At 42.5% G+C, this 22,199-nt stretch overlaps 1 pseudogene; it reads right to left on the reverse strand.

Annotated features, from left to right (window-relative positions):
- Positions 1–21,712, reverse strand: part of LOC138548266 (vitamin D3 hydroxylase-associated protein-like) — a 614,371-nt pseudogene extending 592,659 nt beyond the window's left edge.
- Positions 21,713–22,199: the final 487 nt, after the last annotated feature.

The following is a 22,199-nucleotide window of genomic DNA, read 5'->3' on the forward strand; positions in this document are numbered from 1 at the left end:
CTCCTACTACTACAATGTGTACTGTGTGGTAAGGCTTGTCCCAAACTCTCCACACTAGAATCATGGATGAGGAGATTTGAAACAAAAATGGCTTCTCTTGATAGTCTTGATTCTTAACAACATGTGTTACATTTCTTTCCGAATTAATATTTACCTAAAGGATAATTGTTCTTTTGCTTGTCTTTTGACTTTATGCAATGCAGGTTATAATTCTCTCCCCTTGGTTTCTCATACAAGGAGGGTTTTGCTACTGCGGCCTGACAATGCAGGTTGCAATGATCTCCCAATTGACATCTCTTTCTGGGAGAGTTGCACTATTTTTGTCTAATTATCACTCTTCTCTGGCTTTGGCTTTGGTAATGCGGGTTACAATGCTCCCCTATTTGGAATCCCTCATTAGGAGAGCTGTGCCCAGTTTGCATCAATTCAATTGTTCAGTTTTCAAAATAAGCATTCTTATGTAGCACTCGCATTTGGAGCACCCCACAGTCACCTGCTTCAGGCCAACTCATCGGTATACCTTGGCGTCTCCTTCTGACATGCTGCGGGTCTCTTTGGGGTTTCTTCTGCTTCTTCCAGCTCCATCTAGTCTCCAGGTGTGCACGCAGACCTACTCTGAAAATCTTGCAGCTCCATTCAACCTCTGGTTTAACTGATACTGGAGCAGTTCACAGCATTTTGGGAGCTCCCCTACCACACAGTGTGGCTTGCTTCAGCAACACTTCTGGCTGCACGCTCTCTGCATGGCCACGTGTCCCGTCATCTACCACAGCTCTGGTATGGTGTCCTGCTGCCGCCACTCCAAGACTAATCAGCTTCTGCTTCCACCTGAAAGTCCTTACATTTTTAAAGGTCCAGTTCAGGTGTTTTCTACTCTAACAACTAGACCGCTCATAACCCTTCTTTAACTGAGCCCCTCTTTTTCATCTCAGTATTATGGGCATTATGGGACTTAAATACCATAATGTCTTGTTTGTTTTTAGGTCACTATAGTAAGTTTCACAATAAGCCAGTAAGTCTTTAGGAACTTTAGGAGAATCATGTAAAGAGGTCTCCCATTCCCATGGATATGAATCCCCTCTCATATGATCCTCCCACATGAAACAACCCTCAGGGTGAGGATTAGCCACCTTCCTCTGGCCATATGAGAGGAGGCCCATGACAGGTTTTTTGGGATGATGTCACCAGATTCATCACACTTGGCACCACCTAACTGAGACTCTCATCTCAGAATATGTTACTACCTTGATGCACATTGTCCCCTATCTCCCTTGGGAACCAGGTGGTCTTATAAGAAAGCACAGGGAGCACTCTCCTCTGAAAATGTGTTTTGTGTATTTATTAGTTTGGTTCAACCTGCAGTTCAAATGGGGCAGTATACCCTCAACTTGGTTCATTGTCTTGGCACAAGTTCTCATAAATGTGTCCTTGGAGCTGCAGTGCTAATCCTATCCATAATGAAACTAACATTATGCATTATGTAGTCTGTTCGCATTTTCTGTAAAACCGTTCAGCTCGACACAATTAGCTGCTATCTATGCTGTGCAGCTCCCTGTCTTGCACAACAGTCTTGATGGTGTGAGCCTTCATTGGAGGAAGGTAAACTATTCTTAATAAAATGAATGAAACAAAAGCTCTCATCGGCGGCCTACTTCGTTCACCAAAAGCTGTGACTTTTAACATGTGACTATAAAAAATGGGGCAGTCTTGCCATTGTGGCGTATAGCCCTCAAGGTACTAAAAGCCAGCCCCTACCCTACTTTATAGGTGTAAAACAAAACAATTCAACCCTGTATAATGGCAACAATATTGCAGCTCCTCTTATCATAAGCCTTATTCGACCACAATACACTAATCTATGTGCTACATTGATAACATCCTCCCGATTTGGACCATTGGGAAACAAGACCTAATAAGCTTCCACAAAAGATTCAACAAATTCAACACAACTGTCAAACTCAACCTCTTCTACTCTCCAGAAAAAATGAATGTTCTTGACACCGTCATAAAAACAAAGATGGACTCACAGTTGTCGGTTTTCAACCATGTCAAAATCAAGATGATGTCCAGTTTGTCAGTCAAATTTGCCTTACTAAATGTCCTGGACAGTTCCATGTTTAATTAATTCTCTTGCATATGCTAAAATAATTCTCAGCTCTCAAGGTATAACACTTTACCATGGACTCTTAGATATTTACAAAAAAATATTTAAAAAGGTAGGAGTTATGTGGGAATCATGTATTTGTGTACTCACAGGTCCCACAGTTGGCACAACACTTTCAGTCTTTGAGTTCAAGGGATTTTATTTCCTTTGTGGGAATTAGGGCCATCCCTCGGTCTCGCTCATCTTGAAACAACCGACTTCCCTAACCCGGGCATCCATCAGCCCTTGTTAATACTATTGCATGTTTACCCCTACTTTCTAACTCAGTCTTCTTCAAATGGGGATTCCCTAAAAGAAGGTTAGCTAAACTCCTTTTTGGACTTCCCAGCTCTCCCTACTATATGCAAAGGTAAGAGTTCCAACTGACATTTTAAAAGCTCCTTGCACTGTTAGTTTCTGGCTGGTTCAGTCACACCCATACATGTCTCTTCTACTCTACTGTTACTATGTCCCTGTCCATCCTAGATTTCCTTCCTCCTACACCTCAACTCCACCCTTTACTTATCCCTCTGCTACTTCATTCTTCACAGTCCTTCTCCCCACTGTCACTTGCATTGTCTGCTCTTCTCCCCTCTCGTCCGCTATTACACCATTATTACTCTCATCCACCCAATACTACCCTCTGCTGCCCACTGCTACCATCCTCTGCCCACTGCTCCCCTCCTCTGCCCACTGCTCCCCTCCTCCGCCCACTACTACTCTCCTTCTGCTCACTTCACCACTATGCTCTGTCTAGTACTTATCTCCACTGTCCACTATCTTCCATCATCCACTATTAGTCAATTACCCACCTTTCATTCAGGGCCATTCACTTCACATTTAGTTCTTATGCTATCTTCTCTTCTCACTCGTCTCTCACACACGCACACACTCACACACATCTGAACATCTGTCACTCATAAAACAGTATCTCACTGGTTCCACAAATCTTCACAAGACACTGCTCCATCCTTCCTACCAATGCTCTCTTGGTTGCCCTCCACCTCTGAACTCCCTCAAAAACCTCACACTTCCTGCTTCATGTTCCCTGCTTTAGTATACCTTCCTCCTGTGAATATTTGCCATGTTGCCTATCAATCTGCCCTTTTTCATCCACTCACAGGGCAAGTATGGGCAAGGGAAAAGTCATGATAAAATTAGCAAAGCGCCCTCCACTTTCTCCACGATCATGGTGGCGTAGGAGGCATGTGGTTTGGGCTCTGTTCCCATGGGTTGTCCCTGAAAATTGAGGGGAGGCTATTACCTCTCCCCTTATAAGTCTCTGGTTGTCTAGTAGACCTTTTATTGATTTTGTGAGCTTGCTGGTGACGGTGCTCAGGGTGCAGTTTACTAAACTGCTGGAGTGCACTGAGGCAGAGTCTCTGTCTAGCTTTTGGGTGCTCTAGTCTTTGCAGGGCTGTGGTGATTCTCTTCAACTATTCTTTCCTGTACAGAATTGATCCTGGTGCACTGATGTTGGTTCTTTCACTTGGCCTTTACTCTGGTTCTCATAATCAATCTGGGGTTTCCTGAAAGTAAAAACAAACCGACTAGTATCCAGATCATGAGCTAAGGCTGGAGATATGGGTCTCTAAGCACACATACTGGTAGAGGAGGGTCAGGAACTGGGGCCTTCTCTGCTGCCAATATCCACCTACGGAGCAGGTTTGGCCCTGGATCCCTCCCTGGTAGGCCTTACAGTTGGGACGGACTGGCAAGCGAAGCAATGGGCTATGGGCAATTGCCCCCCAGGCTGGCTTGGCTGTTGCCCCATGGACCAGAGCTCCAAAATGTAAAACAAAAAAGTAAAAGGATGAAATCTTTCAGAATCAAGCCTGCCACAGAGTACTGCAAAGCCTTCTCTGATTCTGTGTAAATGGGGCGAAGGATATGTCTGGATTTCAGCAATGTTAGCACATGGGCCTCCACAGTGTGAGAGGGCGAGAGGAGTCTAGCCTGCAGGATCATGTTCATACCATCAAATGGCAATGTCTACATTTAAATAATAGATTATGTGACCCTGAATGGTAATGTTGGCACCAATGCTCGCCATACACCATCAGGGTTCCGAATTGACAAGGAAGTAAGTGTCCATATCGTATTAGAGTATGTCCTCGGATTGATTCTGTACAGATGCTTACTCTATCTTCTGGCAAATTTCTTGATCACCAGTGTGTTCACACAAAAAGAGTTTACTAGCACCTAAATAACACCCATGAATGTTACTTATTTAGTGATCATAGAAATGGCAGTTTGACTGTTTGTGGCACTTAAACACAAATAGAAAGATGCAATATTCAGGTATTAAACTGCAAATTAAGGGGCTCACTCAGAGTTGGGTGGATTCTTTAATACTGCTGAAGAAATGATCAGCTCTGCTGATAGTATTTAGGAAACCCACCCTACTGAAAGTTTACCACCAGCAGACATGGCATTTCTGGTATACTTCAAGTGCTAGTTCAGAAATACCAACTCGGATTAGGGTTTTTAAAAAACATTTTTTAGCTATTTCCAGCATCAACGTGAAAGGAAAATTTGATTATCTAAAGTGGTGGCTCAAATCACTACTGTTAATTTTCTTTTTGCACAGCAGCGTCAATTCTGGCCCTTTTATGAATTACATGGGTAAAGTGGCGAATATGGCCCTTTGGAAATTACTTGTTCCACTCTATTGAAGGAAACGGCATGTGCTTCCATCTGTAGAGTAAAAAGAAAGATTACATTTGGGGTCAGTAGGTATTTTTTACCTCCACATCCAAGGTGGAGGCAAAAATAGGTTGGTGTTCTGCAAAAACGTCAGCCTAAACCACAACCCCCGTATTCCCATGAAAGACCACCAATGGTGTTTCAGCAAACCCTGAATTGGGTGGACAACAACATCAATGGTATTAGCCAAATAGACAGACTTGATGCCTTTCTTTTTTCTAAGTGATGCATACTTCAGTTATGAACATACATTTTAATTACTACTTCTTTTCTATGTTTTCAGGTGGCTTTACATGTGATTTTAAAGTACACACAATTGTAACAACTAAACATACAATTTTGCTAAATTTTTATTATAATTATAATCTTAGTCTGCTTCTCAGATGTATTTGACTCAGGATATAGACTATTAATAGCCTTCCACCCATTGGTGATTAGAAAACCAGATTTATTAACCAGTATACTAGGTTACCCCTTGAATAATAAGAAAGCATTTATTTAGTTTCTTATATTGAAGATGGAATAGAAAAAGATGATGCCTCCCCTGCTTTCTGAATTGGAGACTGTGGAACCAGGAAGACTGGGCTCAAATCCCCATCTTCCACACTTGATACATTATATGAAACTAAGCAAATCGCTTTTCAACACTGTGCTTTATTTTCGTTAACTATCTGTAGACAAAGCCCCACCTAAATGGGTTTATACTGTATAGTGTTACTCTATAAATAATTATAATTTTAACAATGTTTGCTAAGCATACTGGTGAGGAAGCAGGATGACAAGTGTTTGAGGTGGGTACACATGGTGCAGGTATGGGTTTTGAGTTGTGGACTGGGATGGAAGAAATGCTGGTATGGGTATTTTGCCAAGTCAACTCATGTGTGGCTCTGAAAGTTCAGCACATGCTCTGTTCCACCTTTGAATCTTCTAGCTTCGACACCTCTTTACATTGTTCTAACACTAAGGATAGGATGGGATGGAAGGAGACATAGCCTATCAAATTACAAGCCACAATATTTTCCTCTTTCCATTCACCACATATCTCCTCCTCTCTCCCTGTAGTAGGCATTCTTGATAGGCAACCCGCAACATCATTGTACTTCCCCTTACTCCAAATTCTGTACATGACCAACCCTGGAAAAAAGTAGCTATCGGTATAATGGGACCAATAATGGTGTTAGGTGAAAGGGTTGACATTTATTTTTGTGTTGGTGGATTTTCATAAGACATGGGTAGAATGCAGTGCTGTAAGGGAGGTGACAGAAAAGGAATTAGTGACATTCTTGAAGAATGTTTTTCTGAGAGAAGGCTTTCCTTCAGAAATTGTTTCTGATAACGGTGTTCAATTTTCATCAGAATTCATATAGAAATGTCTAAACAGTTATGCAATTAAGAATACACGGATGGCTCTATATCATCCTTAGACTAACAGGTTGGTGGAAAGGACCAACAGGTTCATACAAGAGGGTATTCAATTTGCATTGCGTTTGGGGCAGCTGTGGCAAGAAATTCTAGATCACATGATGTGGGGCTATCTAACCATACCTCATTCTATAACCAAGGTATCCTCATTTCTATCTCTAAAAGGGAGAGAACCTGGTCCAAAATTATGCCCGGGGTGGTTAGGATTAGCAAGCTCGGTAGTTGTTGACAGGATGGGCAAAATGAATTATGTTAGACAAAGTGAAAAAGTGTGCAAAGAAACATTTGACAAAAAGAGGGGTGTGAAAGATCTTGAATGGAAGAATGGGTTCTTGTTAAAAACCCCAGATTCACCCATAAATGTGTGGAAAGTAGATTAATTGACCCCAAGAGGATTTCTGCAGTGAGGAAAGGGTTGGTCATAGTAGAAGGGGGTGAGGTATGGTCTATGGGCAGACTGGCAAAGGTTGAAAATGGTTGCAGTGGTGTACAAGGGGAGAGTGTTTTGAGTGATGAAACGGTGTCGCCAAAGAGGTCAATACGTGAACCCTGATGGTTACAAGATTTTTAATGTGGATGGGGGCAGTGGGATGTCTGTGAAACAATAGTAGCTAATTGATGAAGTTATTCTGTGAAACATTTGTAGTTAATTCATTTAAAGTTATTACTGTTTTATTTTCAACAAGGTCCATTTTGATGTACAATCAAATCCTGTTGCAATTGTTGTTTTCATGTTCATTAGTTATGGTTGAGTTAAATTTGTTCTTTGAAATGTTGTGAAGCGGAAGATATTTAGTGATCTGTCTCCCGAGTCTTCTCAACCTGGAACATGGAAGGTTCGAGAGACAGCATTCTAGGAGGAGGATGAGACGGTTGGTGTGAGCTGTGAGCAGCTCTGTTGGGTCTCCCCAGGCCCGCTTAAATAAAAAGAGTCAACCCTCTTACCGCCCTGCAGCATCTTTTCAACATGCAAGCTAATATATACAATACAATTGTGCTTACAATTAGTAATAGTTCAAACCCATGGATATGTAACAGATAGAAAGCAAAGTTTGTATTAAAAATTGTGTATTCTTTAAGTAAATATAAGAATGCATGAGATTGATTACATTGGTCCTCATGGCATCCCTTGCCTTTTTCTGCAACTCCCTGCACAAAGCAAGAACCTATGGGGGAATCTCAGAACCAGAGTTTTCCCGCAGGGTTTACCACATGTAGGACATACAAATCCTCTCAGTGGGGATCTTTATTTTGATTCCTATGGGTAGTTTTCATTCCTTGGATTGTGCCCGCTATTTGAAAATAAATGTAATGCACAGTCCACAGGAATCCATTGCAAAGAAAGGCTGCCATGTCCTTTATGGCTGCCACTATCTTGCCTGTGCACAGGTGGGAGTAATTTATCCCATAAATTGGTGTCATGCAGAGGAATACGGATTTACCCATGTTTATGTGCCTTTATCACTTCAGGAGTTTAATCAAAAGAATCGGGCAAAGAAAGACGAATCACAGAAGATGCAACAGTCCTGCTCTTGTACCAAAATCTCCAACAGGTAGAGAATGAAATGGATAGTCTTAGTGGCAAGATACATTGTAGCAAAAACAAATATAAAAATCAATATATGTGGCAACTCATGTCCACTCATAGGGTTGGGTCTTTTCCTTTCATTTGAAAGCACTGTTATAATGCAGGCGTATATATATTCCACACTGCTTATTACATCACAATAAAAAAGAGGCTAGGCACACATGCAAACCTCTCACCTTTCCAATGTAGGTATATAGGACATTATCTGGGGTTAGAGAGCCATCCTGTAGACTCTGTGCCAGTTCTACGAGGGAAAGGGCCAGGATAGGTCCAGGGTTCATTTGAGGATTCTGCAGAAAGAGAAAACACATCATCATTCCTCTTACAGTAAGTAGTCACAATCCCGAACATCATGTAAAATATTATTTGAATGAATGGAATATTCTCCATTAAATTACACATGGAAAGGGAAAAGGGAACATGATGAACTATGCAAAATAAATATTAGCATTCTATGAAGAAATTATACACAGAAAATGGATTGCAAATCACATAGGAGCGCTATTGTATTCATGAGCAGAACATTCTAGTGTTCGATGCCATTAAAAGTGGAAAGTGGATTAAATTGTGTGTTCCACTCTTCATTTCATTTCATTTAAATTCACATAATACACAAATTAATTGTCAACTGTGGTTGAACTCACAAGGACTGTGCCGAAGTCAGCTAATTTGTGAAGCAAGAATGTATGAGCCCATCACCGTTCACTTTCGTCAATTCATAATAGTTATAATGGCCGCTCGACTCTTAATTCTAAACTTCAACAGTAACTTTTAAATATGATTAGTTTTCCTTGCAAAACCCTAAAACCATGGTCTTATATTTTTAAGCTAACCTGAAAGTGGATCCTGTGTCAGAAGCAGCGGATACGCTGAGCAGACTCACATCACTGCAGTTTGACACGACGGAAGGACGCTAGAGGGTTCTTTGCTCTAACATTCAAAAACGCTCACTCGGAGGGTCGCGCGTGAAAAGTCGGGGGAAGGCCTGGGGAAGAAACCTGCATGTAGAAAAACATTTCCATCAGCCGGGAGCAGGAGCAGGGAGCAGTGGCAGTCTGGTAGGCTAACCAAGCTAAACGAAAAGGCTTCCCATTCTCCCACTGAGCTAACTTTTTAGGAACAGCTGGGGCAACTAAGGGGCAACTGAGGGTGATCCCCTTGAGAACCTTTGTGGTTGGGGGGCTCTCTCCCTGAACTGAACTATCCAGGCACATCTGCTAAGGAGCAGCTGCTGGGTGCTTCACAGCCTTAAAACCTTCATAGCCTTACAGCATGCTAGCTGATCAGAAAGCAAGGGGGTGAAGGGTTGGAATTTGGGTAAATCTTGTGCTCTATGCCCTACTCTAGCCCATGCAAAACAAGACTGCATGAGAGCAGTGGAGGGAGATAACTCTTTTGAATCCTAGTGAGTGCCTGTGAATCTATCTGTATTATCAGGCGGACTATAACTGTTTTTCTTCAGATTACCGTATATTACCACCATGAAGCCAAAAAGAAGCTAGTTGGGAAGCCTACAAGAAGATATGGCCTCCGTAGCATGGCTCAACCAATGGGAAAGCGCTTGAGGAGCCCTACTAACCATGGGCTAAACGCAAAAGGACAGATTACATATGTTTTGTTTGGCCCAACCCCAAATCATTGGTTTTCTAGAGGCGGCTCCTGTTGCCCCTATTTTACAGGCCTTTAAGCCTGTCTCAGCCACTTCTATAGTGGCTTCTAAACAACCTCCTCCCAACGAGCTGACAGAAAATTGCAATGAGCTGATGACTAAGTGTAAGAGCCGCCATGCACATAGTCTTCAGTCTAAAGACAATAATAGCTCTCACCTTAATTTATGTCGGAGCCTGAAGAGAAACTCTCTGGTTCCTGTACTGTTATGATAACATTACTGGCTACAATACCTTAATAAGCTCAAACTTGGAAGCTCTGGATTCACGGACATGTCTATCCCATAGTGAATTAGACTTTGCTGATGTCAAATCAGCCTCTTCAAGGCACTGTTCTTTTGCAGATGAGGAAATCTCTCTTTCATCACTCAATCTAATATTGTCTAAAATGGAGGGATTATTTATTCTCTGCACAAATATGGCAGCAGAGCAGCAAAGGCTGAAAGCTACAGAGGCTAAAATGGGCAACGTTATTCTAGATGACAGTAAAAATTGTAAAGGCAAGAATGCTGATGATGCCGATGATGGTGCCGCTAACATTGGCAAAGGTGTTGCTCAAGTGGATCCAAAGGAACTAAAGGAATTAGAAGCATCCGAAACATCTGATGCTATGCTTTCGTCTATGGGAAACAAGTTCAACATGGAACAAGCTGGCCGTCTGAGAAATGACCAGCAGCAGAAGTCTCTTCACATGATGGCAGCCACAGAAGAAGACGCAATTGCGGCCCTGTGTATAGAGAAATCACTGTTGGAAAAAAATCCTGAAGCGTTGAGTATCTAACCAAGTCTGGAAAACTAATAAGAATGTGGCTCCCGTTAATGGGACTGCCCCACCTACCATCTTGAACCTCATTAAACAGAAGGTTCCTCCAACCATCTAACGACTATCTCTAAACAACCGTGAGATGGGACAACTCAGCAGGTGATGCTCAAAGGGCCCTTCGATAATAGGGTGGTGCCCATGCAAAACAAGTTCTCTTAATATGAAGGAAAATCAATCGAACCCAGGCCATATATACTGGGACCATGAGCCAACTACAACACCAAAAGTAGCTGTAGCTTCTGATCACAGTACCGCTGCTCCTTTCAAAGATTAATCTGTAGCCACTCTCCCACCTATCCGTCATTGACCAATTCATATGGCCAAGCACTCCAGTCCTTATAAAGGGCATGAGGAACTCTATGGCAATCGGTTAGTCTCTAGGTCTGTGAAGATTGAGGAACTTGACCCCAAAGTGGAAAGTCCATTTTTAAATTGTTCCACCCTTCTAGAAATGTGGGGGAAGGTTCCCCTATTATCTTCAATCAGCAACAGCGATATTGCCCATATATAACTACCGAAATGGAACAACGCCTCTAGCTGGGCCCTAATTGAGTTTGTAACACCTGCAGTTGTTTCACTATTATGTGCATGCTTTGAAATCCTGCTGTCTATGGGATATGGGATATAAACTCATAGTATGTCGTAAGCGGGCTGCAAATGTTCATTCTTACTTTTACTCTGACATACTTAGAGCAGCATGCCCTTCGCCCTAGACAATACCCTAAGGGATGTTTCCCACCTCTTTCCCAATGTGTGTATGCAGCAGATCAAGCCAAACTGTGCTAAAAAATCGGATCCTAATTCTGCTATTTTGGAGGCAGCTGATTGACTGGCCAAAGGTGGCACTCAGATAAAGTTGACTGATCCAGGTGTGCAGAGGTTTAGACTCCTCTCTTGGAACATTGCATTCGTGAATAAGCTGTTGGAAGACCCAGAGTGGAGTAACTTCTTGCAAGGATATGTGATTGCTCTCCAGGAGACTTGGGCCCTGGATCCAGTCGTGCTACAAGGTTACCATTCCTTCTGTGTCCCTGCAAAGAAGGGCATGAAGGGCAGTCCATCAGGAGGGCTACTGGTCTGGATTGAAGCCTCTTTAGACTGCGAGGTGAAGGAACTATAACTAATTCTGCAGATGTGCAAATGCTTATCATTAAGACTAACAAAGCTGAGTGGCTATCTTTAGCTAACATCTTTAACATGCCTTCAATGATATATGATTTGGCATGCTTAGAATGACCCCAATCTGTGTTATCAAAGAATAATTCTATATTGTCACGTAAACATTTTACTTTTGTTGTGGGAGATTTTAACCTTCAGCTGGAACCTCTAAATAACTTGGAAGTACTATGGGACGACCAGGACCTGGCTTGGGACAGTCCGGCGTTGATCGCCACCTGCCCACAAACACACCATTTATCTGCCCAATCGTCTACCACCATGTACAATCTAAATCTAAGGGCTCGTAATGGTAGATTAGCAAATGATCATCCGGCTAAAAAGACTTTTATTGGGCATTATGGTAGCTCACTAATTGATTATATTTTCATCTCTGCGACTGACTGGGCACGAGCAAACAATTTCAGAATACTCGGTAGGATAGAAAGTGACCATATTCCCCTATCCATCAGCCACTCAGCAGATTTGATGCAGTCTGGCCATGGATCTATTGACTTAGGCCATTTTAGCCAGGTGCTGAGGGAACAGTTCGTTAGCCTCTGAATTGAGTCAAAATGTTAACTTCTGAGCGTAAAAAAAAAAGAAATGTATGTCTCAATTCTGGTTAATATAGAATCTATCTGTAACCCGGGGACTGAGCGTGCTAAAATCCTGACAGTTTGAAAAATGTAAGGGCAACATCTTACTCTATGCATCAGTACCTGTAATAGCAAATAAGAGTAGCCCTGTGGGTGAAGCAGGATGGTATGATGGGGAATGCCGAGCTGCAAAGAAAGCCATTGTAAAATGTATTGGAGATCCATTGGGGGGTTGACAAACCTAAGTTGAAGTTCCTAAGATGTGAATACACACACTCAATTCTGAATAAAATACAGAGAATTCGGAGGATTAATGGGAGGGATTATTTAATGTCCACTATACCAGAGACAATATCCTATTTTGTAAATTGGTGTCCGAGAGTGACTCTAAAGGGTATCAATGTTTGGCTTGCTGCCTTGGCAAGGAAGAATGGAGGGCACATTTCTCTAATGTGTACTTTATGGTCTGTCCTATACTTCCGCCAGCAGTCACTGACTGCATTCCCGGTGTAGACTTGCTGTACATTACGCTCAAAGAAGTTGCAGATGCAATTGGCGCCACAGAGAGTGGTAAGGCACAAGGCCTAGATATAAAACCAACAGATCTATTTTAAGATGAGCTGTCAATTTGGGCCTCTATACTTTGCCAGATATTTAATGCAATAGATGTCTGGTACAAAGCTGTTACTGTCCCATTGTATGAAAAGGGCAGAAGGGACAGTCCGGCTAACTATAGACCTATCTCCCTTTTAGATGGGGACGGATGCTATTCGGGAAAGTCAAATTGAACTATCAACAACTCTGGACTGACAGCAATGATGTGATTAGCGTATATCAGGATGGTTTTCAGAAGCATCGGGGAACAGTGGACCAATGCTTTATGCTCTACTTTATAGCCCAGAAGTACACTGTTGTACGTAAAATGCACTTGTATGTGTTATTTCTGGACCTGAGGACCACTTTTGATTCTGTGTCTCGGCTGGAGTTGTGGAGAGTATTGATAAAGCAGAAGATTCCTCAATACCTTTTTACTATATTATCACTTCTCTACTCTGACATGGAAGGTTGTGTCCAATATGGTCTGGGAGGTGAACAGACAACCTTCTTTGTAGTAGGCTTGGGTGTCAGGCAGGGGTGTGTCCTAGACCCACTATTATTTAACATCTATATTCATGAGATTATAACTGCATTATTAAATTGGTTCCAGGACTGACCTAAGTTAGCCTCAACCAGGTTCCCGACATTGTTTTATGCGGATGACACAGTCCCGATTGCTACTATGCCCCAGGGTCTTAAGCAATCCCTATCTGTTTTTTTGAGTAAGTACAAAGACATTGGCCTTAGTGTAAACATGTCTAAAACCAAATCAATGGTCTTTGTACCAAATCAAAGGAAGCATATCTCAACAAATCTGACGACAAAGGAAGAAACAAGTGAGCAGGTAAATAGTTTTGACTACCTTGAAGAAAGATTCCATGCAAGCTCAGGATGGAAGGACCAGACCAGCAGGGCAGCCCTTACACCGCAAACATTTTGTATCTCCATTTTATCCTTTTGTACTAGTTATGGGAGTGGTGCATTATCATCAGCAGTGAAACTGTATCAGAAGCAAGCACTGTCAGCAGCACTTTATGGAGCAGAACTCTGGGGGTTTGCGAATCTTGATACGATGCTTGTCAGGGATAACTATTTTATGAAAACACTATTACTATTACCTGCTTGCGCACCAACTGCCCCTGTCCATTTGGAATATGGCACCATCCCTTGGTCTGCGAAAATAGTGTTTGGAGCAGTATTTTTTGGTGTAAGGATGTGGACTCAACCTTGCCTGAAGCCGTGTAGGGATGTACTGCTACAAATTATGTCCCTTGATGGAGGCAAAAATTTGAAGTGGATATCCCATGTGGAAAACCTATTGATCCACTTGAAAGCGAGTGAGTTCTGGGAAAACCCACAGAGCCATCATGCTTCAAGCCTGTCTTGGCTTAAATGTTGTCTGAACAAAGAGCATGGGATCATCTTCTGCTCGATACTAAAGCTGGGCCTGGAAGGTGGGTAGAAGGTCTTCCAGACCTGAATTGTGAGGTGGAGACAGCTGCTGCACTAATGATAAGCCACATCTTCTTTCGTTTTGCCTTCCCACAAAGGATTGAGTCAGAACGAGGAAGTGATTTTACCAGCAAAGTGATGACCAAGATGTGGGAGATTCTAGGGGTAAAAAGAAAACTCCACATTGCCTACCGCCGAGCCTCATGTGGGGGGGTTGAGGGGTACAATAAGACAATTGTGGGTATCTTGAAGAGGTTTGTGGCAGACTCTGGACCCAGTTGGAACATTTAATAACCACTTGTTCTGATGGTGATCAGGTCTACACCATCTTCTGCAACAAAAAGTTCTCCATTTGAGGTCATGACTGGACAAAAGATGGTGCTACCCCAGCATCTGCTTTACAAAGGTCAAGAAAAAACACTGATAAATGTGGCCACTACCCACGAGTACATTGAACATTTAAGGACACACCTCCAGCATGCTTTTGCTTATGCCCAGCGCAACCTAGAAAAGTCGGCTGAAGGAATAAAAACCTACTACAACCTAAAGACCACCAAGAAAGAGTACAAAGTATGTGACAGGTCTACCTGTACAATTTTCAAAGGAACCAGACCTAGGAGTGCAAGTTCCTTCCATCTTGGTGTGCTGCCTTTGAAATTGTCGATAAAATTTCACCCGTTACATATAAGATCTGAATCCCTAAAGGAAAAACATGAAAGAGAAATGGGTCCATATCAATCAAAGAGCTATCACCCTAGAGAAGCTTTACAACTGAGGAGCCCAGTGAGGGCAGAGCCCAGGAACCATCTGAAGGATTACAGGAAAGATTGGAGACCTGGATGGCAAATACAATATACATAAAGGGAGTAAGATAGTTCAAGCTGATAAAGAAATGTCTAATTAAGTATTGGAAATAATAATGTTTAAAGGATGATGTTCATGTAATTCAAATGCATGCCAATGTGTTGTTTTGGTTGATATAATAATGTGATGGAGTGTTGTTTTATTTTTCGAACTGTATGTCCATAACACTGTGGAAAGGGGCATTGCATAATATACTTAACCTCTCTTTTACTCCTCTCCGCAGACCCAATAACTCATTACCTTCACAGCCTGGGGGAAGGAGGTCCCAAAAAGGAGGAGATCCATGACCATACCCCAAAGAATCTCAAGCGAGGGTTGCAGGCCAAAGCCCTCACACCCTTAGGGTGGAAAAAGGAACAGACATGCTTCAAAGAAGAAAAAAAATAAAAAAGAGAAAAGAAAAGCCTCACTTTTCTTTGCTCTTTCCTACGAGTGATCCAAGCCAAAGAGCCAGGGGTGGGGACTTGTGGGGTATACATTCAGCCCCAGAATAATATTAACTGAGAGCCCAGTCCAGGCAAGGACACTACCACAAGATAAAAGCTAGCAGATGGTTGAGACCCATTGGAACATGCAGGCCAGCCCAAAACACTTACTTTCCAACATGCGGCCTAGTGAATGCAAAAGGTGGGCCTCACTCACCATTACAAAAATGGGAAGTCACCCAGGTGAAGAAAAGTGTGCCTTAGAACTAAATACTACTTGACTCAAAAAGACATGGGTTTATGCATATGCTGGCTACATGTATAATAGGAAAAGGAACACTTTGACTGAGAAAAACAAACAGCAGCATGATACATGACACTACCATACATTAAAATGCTGTGCATTTGGAAAATACAAATGAATAGTGACTTTTTTTCTAAAAGCAAAGCCAAGTGAATTTTTTCTTTTGACATGAACAGAAACACATACTTTCCAACACACAAAATAAAATTGTTTAAATGGAAAGACCTACTTGATTTTAAAATGGACACCGGTTTTTCATGTTAAACTGCGGCCCATGTGTGGACAATTCAGAATAAACACTCATGTCTTTTCAACTGTTAGATTAAGGAAATAGATGTCCCCATGGAAGGAAGGCCCAAATGCAATGTATAGAAATACAATGTATGACATGTAAAACATAGCTTTTGATTTAAAAAGTCACTGCTTTCAGAGGTGTGTGTCCCATTAGGCTCATCTAGGACTCATATTAAAGATCCCAAAAAGCCTGTCAGTTCTATGTAGATATCAACATCATGCAATGAGTGTAATGTGAGCTAGAGATAAAAATGTGATTGTGGCACTCCTACAAATGAAGGAAATCCAACACTTGGTAAGCATGATAGAAAATGTGTGTATTGTGAAGTTTGATGTTCATACCTATTTGGGTGTATGAATAAACTGCAAAAACTCCAGGAAGGCCATGGCGTGGTCAAAGTAGTGTCCCTGTTAAAATCAGAAAATATATATTTTATGGTGGTTATCTGTAAACTGAAGAAAACTGTCATGTTGTGACTTTCTGAAAAAGAAAAATGCAACTTTAAATGTCATTTAAAAAGATGTGTTTTCCGCCTCCCCTCATTATCCATAATCTGGAACACATAAAACCCCTGCCCTATCAGCTGTCAGAAGCGAACTAGAGGGTTAGGGAGGAAATGAATGTCCAATCCAATATGTATTCATAATGCGGATGTGTCATAAGTACTATATAATAGCATTACCCCATGACCTAGGGAAAAAAAATGCACTGGAGAGACAAGCGTGAGAGAGAGAGGGTAAAACTAAGTAGACCCCAAGCCCATTTGAATGAAATTAATTAATACATTAATTCCCCTATAGACAAGATCATGGGATGATGCTTGTTAAAATTCAAAATGAACACATCTCATTCCCAGTGTGCTATAGTAACTATAGCTGATAAAGTAATTGGGTGACCCTATTTTTCTGTAACACCTAACTTCCATTACAGAAGAGGCGTGTCCCTGGTCCCAAAACCAGAATACAAAAACCCTGCCTTTCATTTGAATGGGCTGTGTTCCTAAACAGATGTTCACATTGATTTGATTTCCAAAACCCTGTCTTCCAATTAAAAAGCCAAACGAAATTCCCAATATATTCACAGTCCCTAAACCTTGCCTTTGAAACAAGGGGTGTCATATATAACAGACACCTGGGGGGTGGTGGGAGAAAAGAGCATTTTGCTAAATAAATTAATGACTGTTTGTAAAGTGTCCTATGTGTTAATATGCAAAGAAATCCCATGTGCGATCTGATTTATAATTCAACCTGTGTTCTGTTGTTGCAATTGACATTTTACTAAGAAAAACATGCCAGTCTGTCAATGCGAGTACATTTCATATGTGAGAATTGTGGGGATGACAAACTCTGGATCAGTTGGGCGCTGGTAGGGTGTGGTGGTCCAATGGTCGCTGTTGAGCGATTTGATCAATTATATGGTCCAGTCAGGTCATAGTCATTAATTTGTTTATTTTTGGTTAGTTAGCACCAAAGAAAACATCATTGTAGAAATGAATGACAAGTTTTTGACATGGTAACTCGCTACACAGTCGACGCGCATTTCAACCTAAGTCTTTTTCAAGGCCAATTGAGTTTAGGGGTGAGCACACGGATTTCCGAGAACGCTCACATGCAACAAACTCGCCGGACCGGCCAATGATCGGCTATCCAGCCCCCCTGGTGCCCTTATCTGGGTGGACCAGCTTAAAGCATTTTGAATTCCACCCCTTAACTCAATTGGCCTTGAAAAAGACTTAGGTTGAAATGCGCGTCGGCTGTGTAGCGAGTTACCATGTCAAAAACTTGTCATTCATTTCTACAATGATGTTTTCTTTGGTGCTAACTAACCAAAAATAAACAAATTAATGACTATGACCTGACTGGACCATATAATTGATCTAATCGCTCAACAGCGACCATTGGACCACCACACCCTACCAGCGCCAAACTGATCCAGAGTTTGTCATCCCCACAATTCTTACAAATAAATGGGAACCCCGGAGTTGGTTCCTCGACAAACCAGGATCCAGGCTGCTGGTCAGGTTCAGAAATAAGAAAAGAGGAGTTGCGCAGGAGAAAGGGAGTCCCGCCACGATTAACTCCACCCTTGCTAAAAGTACATTTCATATGTGATCGTGTTGTGCCACGGAGTGGGTGGCTTTTGTTAAGATGTAGCTATTATTAATTTGTAATTTATATAAATCTATACACCGCCCTGCTTCCTGGCTTATTGGTGGCACAGGGGAGGAAGCTGAGTGGTATTGGTTGAAAGTCTGAATCTGATAAGCATGTTACTGTGCAACACTTTGATCGTTGAGGGAAGCAACTACCACAGTTGAGCATGGCCATCCAATAAAGCGTTACAGCTTTACAGAGATTTCCCTTCCAGATAAGGAGCTAAAAATGCCTTGAATATCTGCCAAACAACAAGAAACATGGTCCATCTTGAGTCTAAATTAGATTTACATTTGAACTATTGAAACAAGATAGCCTTTTTCAATTGTTGCTAGCATTTTACTATTATTTTAAATGTGAAGCATATTATACATTTTTCATTGTTGCCTGCATTTTACATGTACAGCATATTATACATTTTAATACATTTCTTCTTGCCACCACACGCCAAGTCTTTTCCCTGATATCTTCATTTAGCAAGGGAACATTTTGTTCATGTCTTGTTTCCAAACTGTAAAAAACACATGCAAGGCCATTTTAGTTTCAGTAGATGAAAACACTGCTTATTTTGTAGAAGTGGGCTTTGATTTTCTCTTGCAAATGTGATTTAAAGGCTGCTTTTTCATTCAGACCTTTCCCTTTATAATGAAAGACAAGCCTTTTGATTTCCAGTCCTTGGCCATTCTCATAGCATTTCCATTTTATCACAAATCTTCCTTGCGTTACTTGCGGAAACACACAGTCTGCATTAGTATGCCCATTTTCAATGTGGAGCTTTTTGAAGGCTGGAAGGCCATTTTTTCAGTCGGCCTTTCAGTTATATTTATTTGGGCTGTGATGAAACCCCACAATCAGAGCAAATTTGAACAGATCCCCTTAGCCAGGAGATAGGTCCACTGGCTCGCCATCTGGGAGAGAATTAAATTCAAAACTCTCTCCATCACCCACCGCTGCCTGACCAACAAGGCCCCATCCTACCTTGTCCAGAGGATCAAGAAATACCTGCCAGACAGACCACTCAGATCATCCTACAGTCACTGCCTCCTGATCCCAGGATGTATACAGAAACGAGCCAGTGGCGCAAGCTTACCTGTGCTGGTGGCTTATATCTGGAACAATCTGCCACTCCACCTACATTCTGAGAATTCCTACAACCTATTCAGAAAAAATCTGAAGACACACCTGTTTAACATGGAACTCTCACCCACCTGCTATTTCCACTTGTCATTCCATTTGCTTGTAACCAGCACCTAGATGTCTGCCGGCTTTTTGAAAATTCTATATATGTAATAATAAATAAGCAATTTATGCTCTAGAGTCAATACTAGCAAACCTGATGCATCAGCTTCTTAAAGCTGGGCCCTCTTATCCATAGAGCATGAGTTAATGTGTCTGCAATCATTTACAGGAACGTTTCTTTCCCCTTCAACTTAGCATTATTACATCTATACTTGGGTACTGAGAGATTGCTTCTGGCTTTGCATCCCCGGGCCTCTTTTCTGCTCCTTGCAATGCCTGCTGCAATACCCTAAAGACAAATCAGTCCATGTCTTTGTCCAGCTTAGAAGTAAATAGAGTGCCAGAGATCTAATAAAGAAGACAAGCATTGCCAATGCAGCAGTTTGGGCTTTTGTGTAGGCATGGGAAACACTTTTAGGCAATTGAAATCGTGTTTGGGTGTTAGTACTTGCATGTGGAGTGATTGGAAAGGAAGAGGGGGACAGGAGACATCTCATTCTCACAACAGTTCTTGTGTGTCCTCACATCACCCCATTTTAAGTCAGCGATGCTTATAGCCAGTGGGAACCCCGTGCAGCAATACTCACACCTTTCTGAAGATGCATGTGGCTGCACGCTGATGAAGAAAGCTTTTGGTGACTGCTCTTCGATTCCATGACCCACTAGGATACATGCCCATGGTGTAGGACGCCCCCTAGCTGTTGTGTCTAAAAATTCCCTGGCAGGAGGTAGTCAAGGAATCCGATATCAGAGTCTACAGCACTGGAGGTCTAAGAGTACATATTGCGCGACCTCCTGCCTTCCTGGTTACCCAAGTGCAGCCACTGGCAGTTGCTCTGGGCACCTCCCCAGTCCATCCTTTTCATTACTCTCTGCCATCACAGAAGGGGAAATATCACGAGCAAATCTGTGCTGCCCCCATGGGTGGTTACTTCTGTTTTTTTCGCTATGGGCAGAACCACATATTTTCTTTTCGTTATAGGGAAATAGTTGCCATACCAAGCAAAGCGAGGGAGCTGCATCCATCTCCAGAGAACCAAACAACACCTTTTACAGAACATTTAAGCAGACGTGATTGGTATAAAAAAGCTATACCATTACAGGTATAGTTGTCTTCTCAGCATTCTGCTCTAGTATTCCCTACTTCACCCATGGTTGTTCCAAACATCTTTGGCATGTCTTTCACCCGCCCCCAATTATGCATCAGGTGACAGTGAGACAGCCTTCCCACTTCGAAAGGAGCAGCCCTTCTTAGTTTTGCAAGATGAGTGCTAACACTTCACTGAGCCTCAGCTCAGCAGGAGGGAAGCCCTGCATGCCCCTAGTGATTTAGAAGAGCATGCCAAAGTACCCGGATGTTTAGTTTTGGCTGTTAGGTGACACCTAAACGCCGAAACTATTACAATGGCGTGCAGATGGGGACACAGCGCCCAAACGACTGGCATTGCCAATGCTGGTTTTGCTTTAGAAACGTGCTGCGTTGATGCTGCAGCTTTCAGTGCAAGTGTATGCCACCTCCCAGCGCGCGCTTCGATATTCTGCTCTAGATGTTCCCTTGCCAACGTTCACACGAGGCTGTAAGGCATCTAGGGTCATGTGGGTATGGCAGGTGGAGGACGCTATTTCCTGGCATTGCCACCCCCGCAAATTCCTAAATATCCTCTGACAAGTAGCAAGGCCAACTTGGCAAGGCACTGCCAATACAAATTCCAACAGGAGTGTCCTGAGAGCTCCGAGATATGATATGATCTTTTATTTATAACGCGCTTATTATCCAGAGGTTTCTAAGCGAGGACCCGGGATCGAACCTGTTTTGCTCCGTGTCGTCTTGCTTCCAAGGAGAGTGTGTTGCCGCTAAGCTATGCGACGGTACTTACACATATTTCCTATGCATATTTAAATTCACGGGCAGCATTCTTTTTCTTTTTTAATAAAGTATCTTAGTTTCTCTGAGTAACATTATTTTACTAAACCTGGCACAGAAAATTAAGGTTTGTACCAAAACCGAGGAATACTGCACAGCACTCTGTCTAGTGTCACAGGTAAGAGGTAAGCCATACCTTTCTTTTAAACCGTTCCACTGCGTCTTCCATTTGCTTGAGCCCGTTGTCCCTCCTCTGCTTAGCCTGCTCCGTCTTCCTCTGCAGTCTCCACTGCTTTAGCCATTTCAGTGCCGCGAGAGACACCCCCGAGCACAAGACCAGGGCTGCGAGGTGGACCCCATCCAGCCTAACCTCGGGCAGCAGCTCCCGGACGCGTTCAGCCATCATTGTGCTTGCTGCCTGCCCCACCGTCACCACAATCTGCATGCAGAGCACACACCAGCCTGCTTTAAACCCAGGGGCGTAGCTAAGTGAGTAATATAAGAAGGGGCGGGGTGGTTCTTAGCTTTTCTCTGTAAGCTATGCGTATACCTAACTAAACACCCGTGTTGGTAACCACTTTATGCACGTGTACTAGAAAACAAATGGCTTTATAAGAAGTACTAGGACTGCTGTGACTGTGGATCCGTTTTATAATGCCTTGCATCTGCAGGATATAGCTCTGCCTTAATCACAACCCTTCATTTGTACTACGTCTTTCTGCTCTCCAACCACCACCCCAAACCCCTACACCCCTACAGCCGCATTACTTCAGTGATCGAAGTGAGCGGAAAAAGTCGGAATCGGTGTCCCACTACTTTTACCATTCCTCTACTTTTTACGATCATTTTCACTTAATCGTTGAGGAGTGTATCATGGCTCATAATTGATGCTGTGACGGGTGA

This window comes from Ambystoma mexicanum, chromosome 1q (genome assembly GCF_040938575.1).
Source record: "Ambystoma mexicanum isolate Mex_15411 chromosome 1q, UKY_AmexF1_1, whole genome shotgun sequence".
In the NCBI taxonomy this organism is placed as follows: Eukaryota; Metazoa; Chordata; class Amphibia; order Caudata; family Ambystomatidae; genus Ambystoma; species Ambystoma mexicanum.